This window comes from Talpa europaea, assembly GCF_964194135.1.
Source record: "Talpa europaea genome assembly, chromosome: 2".
Classification (NCBI taxonomy): Eukaryota; Metazoa; Chordata; class Mammalia; order Eulipotyphla; family Talpidae; genus Talpa; species Talpa europaea.
Genome location: NC_140068.1, coordinates 63,832,228 through 63,838,626, shown reverse-complemented (window position 1 = coordinate 63,838,626; position 6,399 = coordinate 63,832,228).

The window sequence follows — 6,399 nt, the reverse complement described above, 5'->3', positions numbered from 1 at the left end:
GGCGCGCCGGGGCGGGGGGACCGGCACGCCCCTCCTCCCGCCCGCGCGCCCGGGCTCTTGCGCAGGGATGCAGCGGTCGCGGGGCGGCGGGGCGCAGGGCCGCGCAGGCGCGCGCAGCCCAGCGCCCCGAGTCTCTCACCCCTTTCCAGGTCGCACCTGGAGCCGGACACCTGGCCATTCCTCGCCACCCCCTCTTCTCCCTAAGTCTCCCCATGGCGCCTTCCCCGCCTCTCTCCCCCAGCAGCAGGCTCTGCGGAGGTGTGCGCCGCCTTCGCGGGTGACCTCGCATCCGCCTGGATACAGCTTAGGAAACAGGACGGAGAAGAATGGGCATTTTGTGGGCAGCATGAGGTAGGCGACCTGCTGTCATTCATTTCTGTCGCTCTTGGATTGTTTCCATCACCTCCACCAGAACGTGTTTGACGAAGGGAGGTGCAGAAGTTGTTTCTCTAAATGAGGGCGATTCGTATTCCATGCAACTGTGATGAAGAATAGACTTTGGGGGCTACTCAGTAACAAGTTAACATAATTTGAATGAATACTTGCATGTCTTCTGGAAACCCTTTACATGGAATAATCAGAGCAATGGAATCGTGTTAGATGGGGTCGTGAGGAGTTCAGAGAAGAGGGAGGATCTAGTTAGAGAAGACAGCTTCGACCTTGAAGGAGTTGAAGTGGCTCTGAATCACACAAAGTATTTTGTAAACCAATGTTATCTCAATAAACATTGATGCAATTTTTTAAAAATGAAAGACTCATTTGCTCAGGAGACAGATTAAGTGAAAGAGGAAGAAGTAATTTTTTATTTTAAAAAAGTGTTTCGACAGTAAGAAGTGGGAGACTACAATATAGCCCTAAAAGGTGACCCCCCTAAACAGTAGCATAAACGCACTACGTAAGTCAATACTTTGATAGTTTCTAATATAAACGAGACCTTTGACCTTTGGGGATATTCCAATAACCTTTTTACCTACTTGTTATTTAAGCATGCAATCTACTTTCTGTTCAACCTTTCCTCCAATTGTTGATTTAGAATGATTTATTTAAAGGCCACTGAGTCAAATGAGTGATTGCTTCTGCTCTTTGACACTGTTAATGTGAATACCATCTTATATTTATTTAGTTTATTTTCTAATGACCCAGATATATATTATTTAACTATATTTTGTACTGGGAGCATCCTAAAGGATAAGAGCTATTTTTTGGTTCCTTGTTGCAGACCTAACCCAGTACTGTAAATAATAATTAATAAATATTTATGATGATATCAAAATTATAGCATCTTTCAGGACATAATAAAGACTATGTGTGACAGGGGCCTTGGGGAGAGAAAAGGTAATTAAAAGAAATTTTTTGTTTCACTCAAGCAACCTGGGTTAAATGGTCTATTCTTGATATTAACCTAATAAAATATAATGTATCAACTATATTTACAGATTAAAGTTTTTGACTAAAATTATGGTTCCTCAAGTCTCAACCCCAATATATGTATATCAAATAGATTCCAGTAGCTACATTTTAAAAAGTTCAATCAATTCTCTACATTTGGAAAGGAATAAAGATCAAAGATCTACTCATATACTTTGATACTCTATCAAAAATTCAGATTAGTTTGACCTTCAATTAGAAATTTGATTACTACTTCTATATAGTGAAATTGTGGATGCTTTGTAAGAAAACAGATCTCCACCCTCATCTCCATTGTCACATACAAAACCTCAGCATCTTTATTCCTTTAATACGATGGGAAACTGTTAAAACTACTTCAGATGATTTCCAGTCTCTTTTATAGTGAAGGCCAAAGTAAGTCCTTCTATTCACTAGAGGGCGCCTGTCACATGCAAGAAAATCCCAGATAAGTGATGACAGTAAGTCAGAAGTGACACACCGCTTCCACAGTTACCTAGAAGAGTACTTTGGGGCCTCCCTGGTGGCGCAGCGGTTGAGTGCTGGGTTGCGAAGCTGCCCGCGGCCTCTGCGGCGCCGGTTCGATCCCTGGCTGCTCCCCGGCCACCGGCGGAGGATCCCACATGGCGCGCAGACCTCTCCTGCCGCCCGCTGCTCCCCTCAGCAGTGCACTTCGGTCCTTCTGCCTGCTCTGCTCCCCGCTCTGGCTCTGGTGAATTCTCTCACCCTCCTGCGCTTCTGACTGTACCCAGTGCATGTATAAACAAAACAAACAAACAAACAAAATAAATAAATAAAACATGCCTCTATAAAAAAAAAAAAAAGAGTACTTTGAATATTTGCATTTATGAGTTGTGCAAACATACACGAGAACAGAGCCTAGAATTTACCCAGGCTGGAATCCTAGTACCTAATATGAGTCCAATACTTAATTCACAAGTGGGGTTTACAAATGCCAGTGATTGACTAAAACAAGCCTACCTAGAGTGTGCAAAGAAAGGGAGACCTACAAGTCCACTCTCCTAGAGTGACCACCATTTAACCAAGATTTGGGGGGCATCTTGACTAGACACAACCAAATACAAGCATCCATGGTATTTGCAAAATTTTGAGGACAGTTCTCTGTTGTGGTTTGAAAACCAATGAAAAAAACAGCTTTCTACCAAAAACTAAGGAAAAGTACGTTATTCTAATTGGAATGATTATATATAAAATCATAAAATCATTTTATTTATTTATTTATTTTTTATATAGAGGCATGTTTTCTTTCTTTATTTGTTTGTTTTTGTTTATACATGCACTGGGTACAGTCAGAAGCGTGGGAGGGTGAGAGAATTCACCAGAGCCAGAGCGGGGAGCAGAACAGGCAGAAGGACCGAAGGACACTGCTGAGGGGAGCAGCGGGCGGCAGGAGAGGTCTGCGCGCCATGTGGGACCCTCCTCCGGTGGCCGGGGAGCAGCCGGGGATCAAACCGGCGCCGCAGAGGCCGCGGGCAGCTTTGCAACCCAGCGCTCAACCGCTGCGCCACCGGGGAGGCCCATAAAATCATTTTAAATGTGTTACAGTTCATACAGAGTTAACATAAATCATACCATTTTTTCCCCTGCCGTTTCCACCTTCTCACACTGTCAAAATTGTTACCAACTTCTGATTTCAAAGAAAATTGAACTGAGGAATCTGATGAATCAGGACTGAAATGAAGTAGACTGATGAAAGAGCTGTAGGAAGATCCTGAATCATAGAGAAGTAAATTTTGCTAGGTGAACAATATTTTATCAAAAATAGAAAAAATTACTGGTAATACTAGTGGCTTCTTACTAGTTTCTGTCTTTTGTTTTATTCTGTAAACCACTCCTCTTTCCATATAGCTTTTTAAAATGTAGTGTCCATAATATAACACAATTTTTAAACTAATTTGGAAATATAATCTTTGACTTAAAGCATTCTTTGTTTAAAATTTTTTAAGATGTTTACATTTTTCCTTTACTTAGTACAGATCTTCCTCCACATGTGATGGAGTTACATAGCAATAACCCATCCTAAATTGAAAATATTGTAAGTCAAAAATGTTGACAGGAAGCTATGCTCCCCAACCCTGAGGCTCCCTGCCGCTGCCCAGCATCAAAACAGAGTAGTGTATAGCAATTTCTATTGTACGTGTGTTGCTTTCACACCATCAAAAAAGTAAAAAAAATGTAAATCGTTGTAGGTTAGGGACCATTGGCATATGATTATTTTTGTTATATTAAAATACATATTAGGGCCTCCCTGGTGGTGCAAGGGGTTAAACACCACACTATGAAACAATCCACAGCCTCTGCAGCATGAGTTCGATCCCCGGCCACGGAGCAACCCACATGGTGCAGCAGACCTCTCCTGTCTTGCCTGCTGCTCCCCTCAGTAGTGTATTTCAGTCAGTCTGCTTGTTCTGTTCCCCACTCTGTCTCTGATGAATCCTCTCACCCCTCCCCCAGCATATCTGGCCTGCACCCCAGCTCTTGTATGCATAAATAAATAAATCTTTAAAAAAAAATAAAATACATGTAAAAGATAAAGATTCTCATGATAATTCATGAATATTGAATAGGTAACAAGCAATAAAACAATGTGAAAATCCCCCATCTCATCTCTCACTCTTAACAGAGATCACTTTTCTGGATTTATACATGCTTTTATAACCTCTTTTTTCTTTTCATAAATGGTTTATTATAATGTTTTTCAATAATTTTCTTAAAAAAAACTTACTAGATTAGGAGCACATTTCAATAAAAAAACTGACTAGTTGATATTCCACTCTATGGATACATCATTATTTATTTAGTCACTACAATATATATGAGCATTTAGATTGTTTCCAATTTCAGTTATTTTATCTGTTTGACTATTATTATCCCCATATATGCCATTTTGTGAACTTGTCTAATTTTCTTAGCTTAAATTTCTACAAGGAGTCAGTGAGCTTTAATTAAATGTTTATAGTACATGATGCCTGATTACCCTCAAGAAATGTATCAGTTCACGATTCCACCAAAAACTGTGGAAGTATGCTCATTTACCTACATGTTATTCTCCTTACTAAATTTAATTTTGCTTTAGGCAAATTATGATAGGCAAATGATGATTCATGTTGCTTAATCATGTTTGTTGACATTTTAGCTTCTTTCTTTTGAGAATTGCCTATTTTCTTGTACACTTTGTATTCGTTGTGCCTGTTTTTCTTACTAATGTATAAGAGATTTTATGTAAAAAAGTTATTAAGGACCTCCCCGGTGGCGCAACGGTTGAGCGCTGGGTTACGAAGCTGCCCGCAGCCTCTGTAGCGCCGGTTCGATCCCCGGCTGCTCCCCGGCCACCAGAAGAGGGTCCCACATGGCGCGCAGACCTCTCCCGCCACCCGCTGCTCCCCTCAGCAGTGTACTTCGGTCCTTCTGCCTGCTCTGCTCCCCGCTCTGGCTCTGGTGAATTCTCTCACCCTCCCGCGCTTCTGACTGTACCCAGTGCATGTCTAAATAAATAAATAAATCTTTAAAAAAATAAAAGTTATTAACAGCTTATGACATACGGTGTAAATGCATAGCCCCACTTTGTCTTTTTTTTTTTTTTTAAAAAAAAAAAAGCGCGGGAGGGTGAGAGAATTCACCAGAGCCAGAGGCGGGGAGCAGAGCAGGCAGAAGGACCGAAGTACACTGCTGAGGGGAGCAGCGGGCGGCAGGAGAGGTCTGCGCGCCTTGTGGGACCCTCCTCCGGTGGTGGCCGGGGAGCAGCCGGGGATCGAGCCCCCGCTGCAGAGGCTGTGGGAAGCTTCGTAACCAAGCGCTCAGCTGCTGCGCCACCGGGGAGGCCCCCACTTTGTCTTTTATTGGATTTATTATAATAATTTTTAACTGGGCATATTGGAGGCTGGAGGTAAGTTTGATTCATCCATCAACACCAGAATTATATCTCCGAATGCCTCATGGTCTTTTTCAAATTATGTAACCTCCAATAGTTCTAATCCACAATTCTAGGAACATGTGCTATTCCCTTTCCAAGAATAGCTTGCATTGGTTATTCACTGTTTTGGGGTCATCCAGTTCATATACCTAGCCTATAGTTCTTGTCTTGTATAGGTCAAAGTCATTGGTATACTCTCTCATCAGTTAGCTATACTTTAATACTATGTGGCCACACATCAAGTCTTTTATTCATAGGCATAGTGATAGAAATGCCAAGTTATGGTACTTCTGCCAGTTAACATCAGAAATGAAAGAATAGTCATCACTGCTGGTTTCATGGATACTAAAAGGATAATTAGTGAATACTCTGAATAAATTTATGCCCCCAAATTTGATAACTTAGATAAAATGTACCAATTTCTTAAAAGACATAAGCAACTAAAATTCATAGAAAGAGAAATAGAAAATTTGAATAGAACTGTATCTATTTTAAAAAATTGAATCAATAATAATATCCTTCCAAAAAAGAAAGCACCCAGTTGTAGTTGGTTTCATTTGTAAATTTTACTAAACATTCTTTACAGTCTTCTCCAGAAAATAAAACTAGAAGGAATACTTTCTAACTCAGTCTATGTGATCATCATTACCTCTTTTATCTGGTTTTGACAGTATAATAAAGGAAAGCTTTGGATGAAAATCTCTCATAAACATAGATGTAAAATTCTTTCAACATAATATTGACAAATTGAATCCATTGGTATATAAAAATAATTAGACACCAAAATCTAGCAGTGTTTATTCTAGCATTACAAAGCTGTGTCAATGTTCAAAAATCATGACGTCAACACAGGAGGACAATCATATCGGTCTTATCAACTGATATAGAAAAGGCTTATGAACAATCTATATCATCCATTCACAATAAAAACAAACAAGGAATAAAGGGAATATCCTTCTTGCAGATTGGAAAAGAAGAAATAATACTCTATACATTATTATCTGTGTGGCATCTAAGAAAATGAAATACATAGGTAAAAACACTTAGGTTATCTAAAT